We start from the raw sequence: 14,752 nt of genomic DNA, 5'->3' as shown, positions 1-14,752 counted from the left end.
ATAAGTTATGACTTTCAGGCTATAAGCTAAACTGTGTAAAAAATAAAATTCCAAAAATTTTATATGGAAACTTAATTGTTTGCTCCGAGTCCCCATTTTGCTTGACTGCGGAAAATTTAAATGTAATCTTTAGAGGGGTTTACCCCCCAACACTAGATGCATGTCAACTGCCAGCCACCTCCCATGGGTTGGCCATGGCTGTGGGCACCCAGGACCAAGGTAATCAATCCCCTTGGATATTAATTGTTTGCCCACTGGTTTACAGCAGAGTGGTCCATTGTGCTGGTTAGCACAGCTTCTTTTGGGCCAGAGGCCCTGCTGCTTCTGTCATATTTTGGGTGCAGGAATCTTATTTCTAGCTGGCCTATGAGTCAATCTGTCTATATACCCAAGAGAGTTCTCTCTCTACCACATATTTCATCCAGCCAAGCAAACATACAGCTTGCATGGGGGGAAAGGGACTGGAGAAATAAAAAGAGAAAATAATATAGGTTAATTTTCAAGCATACTTTCCTGCAACACATCCTAAAGAACAAGCTGAATCATTCAACAAAGATGAAAATATTAAGATGCTAATATTTCTATGCGTTTACATGCTAATTCAGGAAAACAAAGAAAATGCCTCTCATTAGCCTAAAATCAGTAGAGTATGAATTTAGCTATCATAATATTCAAGAAATTTGTCTGTACCTGGGGCAGATTCAAGTATTAAATACTTTTTTCTCATCCAATATTCAAACTATAGAAAACATGCATTTTTAAAAGACGACTTTAAACTTTCATATTCTGAAAAGTTTCTGATAATGTTGCTAGCCATTTAAAAATTATCGCACTCTAAATGTTTTTTTCTTGAATTTTCTGATAGTCATATTTCATGCAAAATAAATAGGGCAGTGTATAACATAACCACACACAATGCATCTATTTGTGCACCCCTGAGGAAACGAGGTATAGTTTTTACACATAATCACAATGCATGAGGCCTATAATGAAATTCTTAAAGATTATCTCTGTGTTGAAGATGGCTCTGGTGTTCACATCGGGAACCAACATCATAGAATGATTCCTTAGAATGATTTCTGAGGAGATTGAGAGAGAGAAAATAAAAATCAGGTTTTTTGGTAGAAAACCTTACAATTTTAAATAAATATCAGAAACTGACAAACTTGAAAGAGTTTAAACTATTCAGTTCATGATGTCACGATAACAGATCTTGAAAACTGAAAGTGAGGCTAAAGACGAACAAAACTTTGGGTTGTGGACCTTGTAAATGAATCAAATCGTTATTTTTAAAAAGAAATTCTTCCAATGGACATGATTTCCTTAGGAAAACCCTCCAGCAAGAAGGGCCCCTCTCTACTACGTTTTACCTCTCCTTGCCTCCTGAGAGATTCCTGATGATGAATCCCACTCAGCCCCTTCAGTCTTGCTTCCCTTGACTGCTCATAGAGAAGTGGCAAAAAATCCCAATAGAAACAGCTTGGAATGCTCCAAGAGAGATTTTAATAAGAAAACAGAGGACTGTGCTTGCTTTGGCAGCACATATACTAAAATTGGAAAGATACAGAGAAGATTAGCATGGCCCCTGCGCAAGGATGACATGCAAATTCGCGTAGTGTTCCATATTTTTAAAAAAGAAAACAGAAGGCACAGAAAACATTGACTATCAATATGTGACTATTTTAGCTCTTTGAGTCATTTTTCAAAGTCAACAATACTCAGGTGTGGCTCTCTGGGCTTAAACAGTTTATGGGACTCTGGTTAGAAAGACCAGCTTGTATCAATTTTCTCAGGAATTTCCTGGTTTTAGCAGTGAAAGTCCCACATCCCAGGAAACGTGGTTGGTCACACTACATGTTTGTTGGGAGAGAGGACACCCTAAAAGCCCTCTTTTCCAGTCCTTGGACCTTTTCCTCTCCAACTCCTCCAGTGTTCCACTGAGGGGATAAGAAGTTTGAATCAGCTGGTCTCAGCCTGAGAATGGAAGAGTCCCACTTAATTAAATAAGGTAGCATGGTAATAGATAGTCAGAAGACCATCAGGTCATGGACCTGTAAAGGAGTATTTCACCGTAGACATCAAGGTGTGGCCTTAGAAATGGAGAAATCAAGCTCCCACAGCAGCAGGCTGCTGCCACTACTACAGACTACTCGAAAGGTTTTTCACAGGTATTACAGATGCTTCTATCAAAGCAAGGCTGGAGCTTAGATTAATAAAACAGATATTCAATTGAGTACTGTGTAAAGTGAAAACAAAGTGTCTCTAAAGACTTTTTGACCAAATAATCCAGCATAAGGGGTCTTTTGTGGGCCCAATCCAGAAGTATGGATAAAATGAACACTCTAAAAATAGTAAAATATCATCATATGCAGTGAGGAATTAGTAGATGAAGGATCAACTTTACTAAAATTGGAACTGCCATTAATCTCAAATATGAGTGGAATTTATACAAATAACTTCATTCTTGCACACCTATATAGAAAAAATTAAAAATAGGAAAAAATAGAGAAGATAATAAAAATCACCAATAATTCTATTACCCAGAGATATCCATAGCATACATTTTATCTCATTTCTGTCTGATCCCTCTTAGAATATACTAACACATTTGCGTATGCATTCTCCTTTTTTCACATAACATAACGTCATGAAATTTTCTCCATGTTACATGTCCTTAAAACACAACATTTACAATGGCCAACCCACCATATGATATGAATGGACCATAATTTATTTTACTAATCTCCTGTTTTCATTCACTTAACAGTGTACACTTTTAGCTGCCTTTTCTGTTTCCCAAAAAGAACAAAGATTTTGTTCAGGTTCTACTTCCTCCATGCAGCCATGTGCTTCAGGAAGAAATGGTCCCATTATGGAGCTCCAGGAATGGAGGAGAAGCTTGGTCTAAAAATAATCCAACCCTGCTTCCAAGTGATTGGTTCAGATATGGGCATATGACCAGTTCTTGCAAATAAGATGTGAGGGAACATTCTGAGGGAGAGATTTGGGGGAAATTTTTCTCACATCTGAGACAGGAACATAAGAGATGGCCTCTCTTCTTCTGTAGACTTTGTGAAATTCTGGACTTGCAGCCATGTTACTGCTGAAAGCTCTGAGGACTGCAGAAGAAATGAATGAACCCTAGTGCTTTGATGATATTGATGATTCATTGAATATGCAGCCCTGAAGCCCACCTCCTCATCTATTCTTTCTGTTAAGTCAAATAAATTTCTTCTTTATATAAGCCAGTTTGAGCCAAGGTTACCTGTATTTGCAGCTAAAACTATTCTTATAAAATATTTTATAAATGTTTGCTCCTCTAACCATCTTTGTGCATAAATCTTTGTTTCTCTGTATCTCAGATTATTTCTGAGGATACAATCCCTGAAGTCAAATTCCTGGGTCAAAGAAATAAACCTGCTTAATATTCTTTGTATGTACTGCCAAACTAATTCTGAAAAAAACTGCATGAAGCTACACTCCTATCAGTCACATTAGTGAGCACTTCAATGTAGCTTTACCAGTTTTAAGGATTATTTTTTGAAAACTTTTTTCTATTTGATGGAGGGGGAAAATGGTACTATGTTGTGATATTAATCTGCAACTTTGATTGTTAAAGGGATTCAGCATATTTTCATATGCAGTTTTAATTAGTCAATTGTACTTCTTCATCTGTACATCGTCTCCTAATTTCCCTGGCCACTTTTTCTTAACACTGGAAGTAGAATTTGAGGATAATAGTTATTTTTTTAAAAGTTGGCTACACTGTCCTTTTTATTTGAATACCTTTCTGGGTTAGTTGGAAAAGCATATTATTACATGACAGCAAGTGGTCTTGACTTTGTAGTTCATAAAAAGAACTAAAACTCACTAGAAACACAAAGAGCTTCTCTTCTTTAAAAGAGCTTTGTATCTATGGAATATAGATAAATTCATGAAAGAGTTTAATAGGTTTAATCCTAATTCACATGAAATCTTCTAACTTTTTGATTCCTCTTATCAGTACTCAGGCTTTCTAAAGTTCATTTTTAAGATCCATGTGTGACCTGTTCAGCAATATTTAGGTTTTTCTCTACTACTTTGAAAACCCACTACGACTTCCTTCATGCACCCTCTTGCTAAAAATTGTTTTATGTCAGGGCTTAGCAAATTTATGACAAGCTGGAGAGAAATGTGAGTGTGTAAAACAAAAAATGAGCTCTAATAATAATACATACTCAAGATATAGGAGTCAACACTTGTCCATTTTTTATTCTGAAAGTGCCAGTTTTTGGTGTGTCTGCAACCCTGGAAAATAGCATAATTCACTCTTCATTATTAATGTGTTCAATTATACCTTTTTATATAGGTTGGCATTAGCTCGGTACTCTCTTGAGAGGAAAAGGGGAGACGTGATGAATGGTGTTCACTCACTCACTGCCAAGCTCCTCTAACGACTTTGGCTGGGTTGGAAAGAAGATTATTAAAAAGTACAGCAGTCTACTTTGTCTCAGAAGTTATCATATCAGAATAAATAGCTATATCGCTTGTCTGACTTTGCATGTAGGAAGAGTGGCAGCCCCTGCAACATTATTTGACAGGACCCACTGAGGCAGGAGCACAAGAGCTAAGAATTCTGGATAAGTCAACCTTGAGTCAGACGAGCTTTGCCCTAGAGGTCAGTCTGCAGACTAGCCAGAGAGATTGCAGTCAATGAGGTTTGTGGGTAGGACTTCAGGAACCCCGGAGAAACTGAGAAAGGAGAGACAGGATGGCAGGACCAGAGGAAAGATAAATTGTGGAATGTGGAGCACACAGTGGTAGAAAGAGCTTCAAATCAGAGGACAACAGGACTTGCCCAGATTTGACTGGCAACAAAGGAGACTCAGTTAGCAATGTGGAAGCCCAATTGTTTGCTCTGGGCAACCCAGATTCCAGGTTAGTTGAAAAATAAACTTTTGCAAGCTAGTTTTAGCAAAACAGAGAGGTACAAAGGGATATCATAGGGCTCAAGAGCAAGAAGGGACTAGAACCAGGAACAGGAAAATCATCAAGAACCCTGGCTATGTTCTGCCACCACTGCTTTATACATCTATTATATTCTTCTTTCTATGTGTTTGCTGGCTGTCTCACTTCAGTCCACACAGAATTTGGCAACTCCCAGCTCCTGTTACAGTCCAGGCACAGAGACTCTGAACCTCTCTTTATAACCCTTGGTCTCTTTCAACTCTCTATCTACCTGCTATGCATATCCATCCATCTATCTATCCATCCATCTATCCATCCATCCATCCATCCATCCATCCATCCATCCATCCACCTATCCATCCTTCCATTATCCACCCTTCCATCGATCCATCCTTCCATCTATCCATCCATCCATTTATCCATCCATCCATCTATATCTATCTATTTAATCTCCTCTCCCAATTGCTACTCACTGATTGGTCCAGCTGGGTTAGAGTTACAGTGAACAGACAGGACCACAGAAATTCAACCCTTGGGATTAAAGCAATGTGACAAGAGGGTAAGGGGCTAGGCAAGAGAGTTAAGAGGTTTTTGTGAGCCATCTCAAATAGTTTTTTAAATCTCATTAGATTAGAGAGGAAGAGTAAGACTGTCAATATACTGCCTGCTCCATACTGAGATTGGCCTTTAATCTATAGACACAACTATTGTGGAATTAAGGACAGTAGGAGCCAGTATTGACACAGCGACACTCTTAAAAGATACTTCTGAGGGCGTGGCTGTATAAGCACTTATAAATTGTTCCAGTAAATAAATACATATGTTTAATATACATTTGTACATAAAAAAATATTGAAATCTTTTGGATATGATAGAGTAATAAGGGCTAGATTTACCCTCCTATCTTAAATTGTTAGTGTTTTGGTATGCTAATACTGTTGGAATGCAAAATACCAGAAAAGAAATGGTTTTTACAAAGGGAACTTATGATGTGACAAGTTTACAGTTCTGAGGCCATCCAAACTAAGTTATCCAAGGACAGATACCTTCACTCAAGAAAAGCTGATGGGTCTGGAAAACCTCTGTCAGCTGAGAAGGCACATGGTGATGTCTGCTGGCTTTCTCTACTAGCTTTTTCAAACGGCTCCCTAAGAGGCATTTTCCTTCTGCATCTCCAAAGGTCTCTGGTTATGTGGGCTCTGAGCTACTTTCAAAATGTTTCCCTCTTAAAGAACTCCAGCAAGCAACCCCATCTTGAATGGGTGGAGACACATCTCCATGGAAACAACTTACTCAAAAAGATCCCACCTAGCAATATTGAAGCAGGATTAAAGAACATGGCTTTTCTGGGGTACACAACAGTTTCCAGCCAGTACAGTTAGAAAACTAGATAAAATATGTAAAACAAACAGTAGATAACATGTAGTAAAGAAATGTAATCTGCAAAGAAGAGTCCTATGTTTTCCAAGACTACTGCCTGGAGAGACTGCAGTACAGGGAGGGGAACCCAAACAAAACCTGGCAATCTCATGGAGTCGAAAGTCCAAAGGGACCAATGTGGCTAGAATTTGTGGGGCAAAATATTGGAGAGAAGGGAGCTGCTAAAAGAGATACACAGAGATCTGCAGAGGGCATAAAACATAAAAAATCTTAGCTTAGTACAGAACTGAGTGAGTAGGTATGTGAGGAAACTACCCAAGGCTATAGAATGAACTAACAGAAAGGAATAAGTGTAAAAACTATTGGAATTCACACATAGCTAGGGGTAAATTATTTTCAGACCAGCCACAATGAAAAGATCTCCTAATACATAGGGGCATCAGGTAGACCCCTCAAAGGGCTATTGCCTTTTTGCGCCAAATTGACTCTAGGCTAAAGGTTGTTCTGGCCTAAACTAGACAATCTTAAAAGCAAGCCTCAAAATTATGAAAGCTAATTCAAAGTGACTTAACTATTTTATAATAGTTATAGAAAACCACAAAATGCAACCCTTACAAACATAAAATTCAAAATGTCTTACATTCATTGGAAAATTACCAGGCATGCAAAGTAGCAGGGTGTTATGATCCTTAGCTAAGAAAATCATTCACACATATATTAGATCAGCAGAAAAAAAAGTTAAAGCAGCTATTATAAATATATTCCATATGTTCAAGGCAGAGGAAACCATGGGCTAGATGGGAAGAGAAACTGAGGATATAAGAAAGGCCTAAATGTAACTTCTAGAATTGAAATGAGAAATGCACTGGATAGAATTAATAGCAGATTAGATATACTGCAGAAGTAGAGATCATTGGATTGAAACCATAGCAATAGAAACTATCCACAAAGAGAAGAAGAGACTGAATAAATGAATAAAGCATCAGTGACCCATGTGAAAATATCAAGCAGTCTAACATACATGTGTTCGAGTCAGAAGGAAGGATGGGCTGCAGAATGAAAAAAGATTAATAACAGCCACAAATTTCCCAAGTTGAATGAAAGCTATAAACTCAAGAAGCTCAACAAAGTTCAAGTAAAAACATATAAGAAATAACCAAAAAAAGTCAAATACCTGTGGTAGGTAGAATAGTGGTGTTCCAAAGATGTCCCAGTCCTAAACCATGGAAACTGTGAATGTGATTAAGGATCTTGAGAGAGAGAGAAAGAGAAATTATCTTGGATTATGCAGAAGCGTCTTCTATAATCACAAGTGTCCTAATAAGAGGGAGGAAAGGGAGTCTGAATTAAAGAAAGGGATGTGACAGATGCAGAGGCAGCATGATTGGTGCAAGGAAGGTCCCCAGCCAAGCAATGCAGGAAACCTCTAGAAGCTGAGAAAAGGAAGTGATAAATACTCATTTAGCACCTTCAGAAAGGATGCCTCCCTGCCAACACCTTGATTTTAGTTCGTAGAACCCATCTTGGATTTCTAACCTCTGGAACTATGAGATAATAAATGGGTAGTGTTTTAAACCACTAATTTGTGGTAATTTATTACAACAGTGATAGGAAACTAATATAAACACCAAAGCACAGTATCGGCAAATGCTAAAAATGAGTGATGAAGAGAAAAATCTTAAAAGCGGCCATTACAAAGCAGGAGGAGTGCATTACATAGTGAAGAACAAATCCCAAAGGCAACCAGAGGTGGGTGGTGGTGGTGGAATGTATTATGCATAGAGAAACAAATCCATTCCGAACGCTGCTGACTTAATGCTGAAGTTCATTCAGAATAATGAACTTAATCCTTTATATAACTTTGACTCTATTTTTATAGAGCTTGGAATGTTGTCCCTTTGTGAGTAATAATATATTAGCTCCTAAAAAAAATAAAATAATATTAGCTTCTTTTCTTGATAAACCCCAATATTTCAGTATATTATCATTACACTTCCCCTATCCCTAATAACCCAAAAATCCATAATTAGTAAGTAGAAGAAGTAGGATACAAACCCACTGAATGAGAGAATATGCTCATTCCCATGAGCACTTTTCTTTTCTTAGATGGAAACTACTCATCCTTCAAAGCCCTATGTAAGTCCCACCTCTTCAGTGAAATGTCTCTCCTGACAGTTCTACACAATAATCCCTTCCTCCTAGAAATCCTTATTGTTATTTGGGACTATGGTACTTTCTTCAAGGATGATCTTCTAATAAACAATGCTCCTGATACTCAAGTCCTTGTGCAGCCCTCATCTGGGGTGGCCCTATACAATAGAATGCAATAGAAATGAAATCGCATAACTTCCAAGACTAGGTAATAAAAAAATCATAGTAGTTTCTCCCTGGATATCTGAAGCACTCGCTCTTGGGACGCATTCCGTGGGGTAAGCCAGCCATCATGCAAAAATTCTGCCTACTTGAGAGCACCATACTGTAAGAAAGCCCAGCTTAGCCCTGTGAAGGGGTCACATGGACCTGACCAAGCCCTAGGAGTTCCAGCCATTCCAGTTCCACCCAAGGCAGAAGAAAATGATACCGGATGGAAACTGGGATCTAGACAAAGAAATTAAGAGCCCCAGAAATGGGAAATCTATGTGTAAATTTAAAAATAGTGATTTTTTTCTCATTTTAAATATATTTTGAAAAATAATTGACTGTATAAGCAAAAATAATAGCAGTGTATTTTAGAGTTTATAACATATATAGAAGTAAACTTTCTAACAATATGACAACAAAGTAGGAAAGACACAAAGCACAAAGTAGCAGAGGAGAAAAATAGAAGCACATTGTTGAGAAGTTCTTAAAATGCATTGTAGGGGGGGTGTCATGTCATTTAAAGGTATATTGTGAAATGCTAAAGGTGTAATTGTAAACCCTGAAGCAGGTGTCAGCAGATTACAGACCAGAAGCCAAATTTGCCTCATCACCTGTTTTGTAAATAAAGTTTTACTGAAACACAGCCAAGCCCATTAGTTTACACATGTGTATGCCCCTACAGCCTAAACTATTTACTGCCTGAACCCTTTAGAGAAAAATTTCCCACTCCTGCCTCAGAACAACCACTAATAAAAAACAACAAAATAAAGAAGTATAGCTAATAAGTTAATAGTGGAGATAAAATGTAAACATAAAAACCTCAATTACTCCAAAAGAAGACAGACAAAGAGGTAAAAAGTAACACCTAAGCTTGCTGCATCACACACAGTTGAATACTCCCTCCTCCTTGTTCCACAGGGAGCCCAACCCTTCCTTCTCTTACATAACTTGATTTCCCTCCTCCTTCTCTGGCTACACCTTCTCAGTCATCTTCTCAGAAGAAGACTTCTTCCTTTGTTCTTTCTTAAACGCTGGCCCCCTGTCTACCTCATTAGCTTCACCTGCCACTCAAGCATCCCCCTCTCCAGACACACAGATCCATCTACAGTTCTAAGTAGACTATCCTGTCTCATGCATCTGAGTCTTTACCTGACTTGGACCTCCTCCTTCCTTCCATGCCCCAGTCCAAACCTCTGGTACTGTGCTTCTGCAATTTCGGATTCCATTCAGATATGATATCCATCTAGCAAGCCTTCCCTCACCATGTCCCTCTGTAGCCCAAGCTTCTTTCCTCTACTAAAGAATTTGCACTGAATTGTAATTTTTTATTTACATGTTTTGCTTCTCCATGAGTTGCAAAGATGCTTGAGATCAGGAATAATCTCTTATTTGACTTTTTTAAATCCCTAGTACGGTACCGGGTACAGAGTGAATATTTAACATGTATTTGTTAAATGAACAAATGAAAGGTTAAATGACTATCTACTTTCAAAATGAGGATATTGTAAAATAATAATAATAGGAATAACATTCATAAAGGTTATTTATTTATGTGCCCAGCCCTGTTCAATGGACTTTACATGCATTAACTTAAAGAAGTTTGTATAGCAACCCAATTAGGTAGATATTATCAGCCTCACTAACTGAAAGGTTAAATAACTTTCCCAAAGTCACATAGTTGGTAAAGAAATTCAGGATTCAAATCTAGGTGTTCTGACCCCAGAACGTAGGACCTAGAATGTTAGAGTTGGAAGGAACCTTAGAGATTGTATATTCTTACCCCTGTCACTTTACGGGTGAGGAAAGTGAGGTTCACAGAGCAGTGTCTCGTCCTGTATAAAGAATAACTGAACAATCAAAAATGTTTATAAATTCTTTGTCTTATCTAATTTATAAACTAAGTATCTTCCACCTCTAAATTTCTCCAAGAAATGGATTGTGTGACTACTGTTAGTCTACAGGGAAGCAGCAGCTAAGGAAGGCTTCTTCCAGCAACTACAAGTTTAATGAAAAAAAAAAAGAATTGTGCAGAACTTAATAATTGCATTGAATTCCTTGGAAGAGAGAGGGATGCTGCCAAAGATAGTGGAAGAAAGTTAATTCAAAGAGCACGTCTGGGTTAAAACCCACCAGCAGATATGTTTGTGCTAGTAACTGAAAAGGAAGAAAGATGACAAAGGAAAGAAATGCAATAATGTTATCTATAAATAAGAACTCATAATTCATACTATAAGAAGCTTTATTGGTCCATACAGTTATGAAATGTAACAAGATGAAAATGTAACATCCTAAACATTTATATGCTAGAGTTGTTTTTCCATTAACATAGGCAGAGTGTAATAGGAAATGAAGTCCTGCATTCTTGCCCATACCAAAATGGTTAGGTGTTGTCTTTTTAACTTTGAAAATAAATAAGATAGACTCTGAGATTAGTTGTTTTTACCACACCCTAAGAGGGATAAAAAAATGTTTATATCAAGTTTGGAGGTTGGCTATAATATATTATTGTTTCTATAGAATTGCTGTTTTTATTCCTTCCTCTAGTATTTAGCTATATTTGTAAGCATATAGTAGTGGCAAAATAATCTTATAATTCCAATGGTGATACCAGTTGCAAAGGAGGGGATAATACGGTTTGCATTCCTAGTGTCCTAACCTAGACAGATTATTAAAATAAATTGTGATGGACCTACGAAATGAATGGATACAAACCAGACTGATAGTATCTCCTGTTCATGGAGTAAAAATGCTGACAGTTTTAGATTAGGTTTTTGCCTACTTAATTCTCAGAGAGTAAAAACATTCCCTAAATTCCAAGAAGACAAGCCATCTAGATGGGTTAAAATATACTGAATCCTAAATTAGAAACATAACTTTGACTTTGATTATGATAGAAAAAGAAAAGTCTTGCGTTAGTCATTCTTTTATTTTTATTAGACATGTAGATTTACTTATTAGTCACTCTTAATTGTCTATTCTTTGAAGCATTTTTCTAGATTTAAAGAAAATATCCATGGTGATGCTTCATATTAAATAAAAATTACTTCCTAAAGCACATTTGAATCTTTGGCCAATTTTTATTAGAAAGTAAAAAATATATATTTAATATGAATATATATTTCCCATTAACAAGTATAGTTTTCAACTTCCAAACTCTGAGCTTTCAGTTTTTTGAGACCCACCTCTGGATTAAATATCAATCTCTCTTTCCTTAAGAAAATAAGTTGTGGTGCTTTCATTTTTATGAAGCAATAACTGCAGACTCTACTAAATAAACTCAGTGGCTGAGGTAGTAAAGGAAATAATATTAAGGTTAAAAAGGTAAAGGGTTTTTAGCCGAGGATATAATTATAATTGACTATTTCCAGGGGTGCACTTCGGGTTAATATTATTATACTGAATTGGCATCTCTCTCCAACTTTCAATTTTTCTTTAAGATCCACTTAATGACTCTCTCCACTTTACTGGAAGGTAGCTCTTAAAATTCTATATTTTGGTTTGCTCAAGCTGACAAAATGCAGTATACCAGAAATGGGTTGCCTTTTACAATGGGGATTTATTAACTTACAAGTTTATAATTCTGAGGCTGTGAAAATGTCCACATCATGACACCATCAGGACAATACCTTCTTCCTAAAAAAAACGCTGCTGGTGATCAGGGATACCTCTGTCTCATGAGAAGGCACATGCTTGGAGCTTCTGGCCTTAGTGGCTTCCTCTCTGAGCTTCTGCATTCCTCCCTTTTAGCTTCCATCTCTCTTAGCTTCTCTGGGTCTTTTATTCTCTTATAAAGAACTCCATTAAAAGGACCCTAGATATGCTTCAACTGAAATAACCTTCACCTACAATAGGTCTACACCAATAGGAACAGATTTAAAAAACATGCTCTTTCTGGGGTATGTACATTATATAATTCTTCGTTTTCTCTATAACAAATGTTTTATTTGTAGGCTACTGGTCCTTAATCCTCCTGCAAACTCACTAATTATAAAGTCATCACACAACATTCATGGACTTGGGCCTCTTCATCCTCTACTACAGGATGCAGATGGAAAACGTTTATTAGAACCTATGACTTAGAATCAACTATGGTCACATGACAAGGAAACAAACAATTTTAAAACAGCCCTAAGCTCTGTCATTGGTTTAGCTGTCGTGGTTTGGCTGTTTATCACCACAGCTTATTTCAGTTTAGAAATCTAGTTTGTTATGTATATAAACAAAATGGGGTCTCCATAAATGGAGTCTTTGCTTGTTTATTACTACATCATGAAACAAGTAGCTGAACAGATTTTCAACAAATGTGGAGGATTTGATTGGGATGTACAAAACGCAAATATTAGATTATAAGGGTACACACACAATTTATTCTGAAAAGCAGTAGGGATGGCACTTTAAAGAGACAGAGAAGAATCGTCCTGAACAACTGCAGGCTTTCAGATTTGCAGGGGTGACCCAATCACAAGTTCATAAACATTCTTACATGGCTCCAGCATAGAAAACAGCAATGATTATTTATTCAACAATGGTTGATGACTCTCTAGAGCAATGCTGGGTTGCCCAGCCTCATGATGCATGTATTTTTTTAAATGTGAAGCTATAATCATTCTACTATATTATTAGAAACTTATCATTTTAGCTTTATTTTTTTCAAATTACAAGTGTTTTTTCAATTGGGATTTAAAGGGTAAAAACTAATTTATGATGTGTTTCAGTTTGCTAGCTGCGGGAATGCAACACACCAGAGACGGATTGGCTTTTAATAAAGGGATTTATTTTGTTGGTTCTTCAGAGGAAAGGCAGCTAACTTTCCACTGAGGTTCTTTCTTATGTGGGAAGGCACAGGATGGTTTCTGCTGGCCTTCTCTCCAGGCCTCTGGGTTCCAACAACTTTCCCCGGGGTGACTTCTTTCTGCATCTCCAAAGGCCTGGGCTGAGCTGCAAGTGCTGAGATGAGGAATGGCAAGCTGCTTAGGCTGTGCTACGTTGCATTCTCTCAACTAAGCACCAGCCAATTAAGTCAAACGTCACTCATCACAGCAGACACGCCTCCTAGCCGGCTGCAGATGTAATTAGCAACAAATGAGGTTCACGTACCATTGGCTTATGTCCGCAGCAACAGGACTAGGTATGCTCACCTGGCCAAGTTGACAACTGAAGCTAACTAACACATGATGCAAGTTTACTGAGGCAGAAATCCATTTATTTAAGAAATGAACTGTTCTAACACAATAAGAAAAGTCCCTGGTTCTTAATTCTTTTGAACTAATACATATCCTATAGCAGATGCGGTCAGTGTCCCACCCATATCCTATGGGTGCAACGTGAAGGTCACCTGCCACTTACTGGTTAATTCCCCACACACTAATGACCATTCCTTAAGCACCTGTGTCTCTGTTCAGCCCACTCATGGGCTTTAGGAATTTCCCAGAAATTTCAAGGAATTAATGCTTTAGGAACAATTGTCAAACTATAAGGGATGAGAGTTGGTAGACAAATATGCCAGCTTCCTCGTCCCTTGGCATATCAGTTCTGAGCCATGTTCTACCCAGTATCTCAGAGGGTCCCCAGGAGGACCGAGCCCACACAAAAATGATCTCTCCATCAACACACCCTATATTAGCTACCTCTTTTCCCAATCTTACTTCCTCACACCCTCACTGGGTTTCTGGGTCACCTCCCAGATGAGTTTACATGCATCCAAATCTTTATCTCAACTTTGTTTGGGGGGGGGGGGAATCCAAACTTAGATATATTCAAAGCATTGGTAATTTCTTATTTTGGTAGCATTTTTTTTTTTTTACACCTAGTTTGGTGGTTAAAATCATGAGCTTTTGCATTAAGCAAAAATAGATTTAAATTTAGGCTCCCCCACTAATTAGCTCTGTTGTTTGGGGCAAACGACTTAACCTCTCTGAGCCTCAGTTTTCTGTATCTATAACATGGAGATAATTAACAGCACCTACTTAAAGGTTTTTCTGTGCTAAATTAGATAATACACCTAACACAGTGATATGTATATGTGTGTGTGTGTATGTATATATATAACATAACACTCAGACAT

General features: G+C 37.5%; 1 non-coding gene across 1 annotated transcript; it reads left to right on the top strand.

Annotated features, from left to right (window-relative positions):
- Positions 1-1,523: 1,523 nt before the first annotated feature.
- LOC143665862 (U6 spliceosomal RNA) lies at positions 1,524-1,630 on the top strand. The gene has a single exon (XR_013167257.1). It is a non-coding gene; the product is annotated as a U6 spliceosomal RNA (small nuclear RNA).
- The last annotated feature ends 13,122 nt before the right edge of the window (positions 1,631-14,752 follow it).

The sequence above is a fragment of the Tamandua tetradactyla genome, chromosome 21, assembly GCF_023851605.1.
Source record: "Tamandua tetradactyla isolate mTamTet1 chromosome 21, mTamTet1.pri, whole genome shotgun sequence".
In the NCBI taxonomy this organism is placed as follows: Eukaryota; Metazoa; Chordata; class Mammalia; order Pilosa; family Myrmecophagidae; genus Tamandua; species Tamandua tetradactyla.
Note: the sequence above shows the minus strand (reverse complement) of the source record. Positions and strands in the feature narration are given on the sequence as shown.